General features: G+C 36.2%; 1 non-coding gene across 1 annotated transcript; it reads right to left on the bottom strand.

The window, feature by feature from the left end:
• Positions 1-658: 658 nt before the first annotated feature.
• TRNAE-UUC lies at positions 659-730 on the bottom strand. Its single transcript has one exon. It is a non-coding gene; the product is annotated as a tRNA-Glu (tRNA).
• Positions 731-1,227: the final 497 nt, after the last annotated feature.

Raw genomic sequence — 1,227 nt, 5'->3', positions numbered from 1 at the left:
TGATTTATTTGTTTATTTTTTTTTGTGGGGAGGTATAAGTAGGCCTGTGTGTAGCAGTATGAGTGCGTGCACACAAACGGCGGTTATTAGCTTAATATTACCCTCAAATAAAGAAACGTTTTCATTACCTGATCAAGATTTCTTTTTTGAAAAAAAAAAAGTTTTAGTTTGATCGCTGGCCTAGGGAGCTACAGGGTTGTAATTCAAAGTTACGTACATATTGGCAACATAATAAATGAACTTGTTTTTTAACGCGATTAAGCGAAAAAGAATAACAGGCTATCAAATAAATGTAACACATAACGCAGACATGCTCACTTGTCCAAGGTGACAAGAAAGAGATGTTATTTTGAATCGGAATAATAAAACAATATGTGGTATGAATTTTGATCGTCCTTCTTTGTGTTTTTGTGTTGTAGGGGACACTTGATTTCCTCAGCAGGGAAGTAGAGAAATGAAGGAAGGGAAGCTGTTTGTAAAAAACACGAGTAAGGTGCTTCGTGTGGAATGCCTAAATGAAACGGACGAACAGATGGACTGAGGAGAGAGGGAGAGACAGAGAGAAAGAGAGAGAGAGAGAGATGGGGGGAAGAGGAGGAAGGATGGAGGAGAGTGAAACGAAGATAAAGATTGTTCATTCTGAGAAGGAAAAAAAAAGTTCCCACACCGGGAATCGAACCCGGGCCGCCTGGGTGAAAGCCAGGAATCCTAACCACTAGACCATATGGGAAGTTAGTTAAACTATCGAATCAAGATTTATTAACATTCACTGTACCCATTCGAGCAATATATTATGATAATCTACATTATGCATAAATATGTATATTATTATGTGTGTATAAATTGAGAACAGATGCGCGCCGGATCATTGGACTAACCCGGCTACTTCAGGAAACGGTAGTAGAACAACTTTCAACCAGCTTTTTACCTCGGTCTTGGGTCATATAAATAGAAAATGGGATTGCTATTTCAAGGAAAAATGAAGAGAGTTACTAGAATTTAAAAAAAACACAAAAAAACTTTAAAAATTGTCGTTTATAGTAACACACTAGCCTTTAGCATATATCTATTCCGCCATACGGAAAATGTAGAGGTACTTAAGAGGGCATTAAAAACATCCCATTTCTTATCATCCAAAATATTTTGAATATACCAAGAATGAGAAAGGGGGTGGGCATGTTTTTATTTCTTTTTTCTTTATTCTAATTTTATAAGTTAATTTTTTTT

Source organism: Aplysia californica, unplaced genomic scaffold, assembly GCF_000002075.1.
Source record: "Aplysia californica isolate F4 #8 unplaced genomic scaffold, AplCal3.0 scaffold00017, whole genome shotgun sequence".
Classification (NCBI taxonomy): Eukaryota; Metazoa; Mollusca; class Gastropoda; order Aplysiida; family Aplysiidae; genus Aplysia; species Aplysia californica.
The sequence above is the reverse complement of the archived record's forward strand: the minus strand, read 5'-3'. Positions and strand labels throughout refer to the sequence as shown.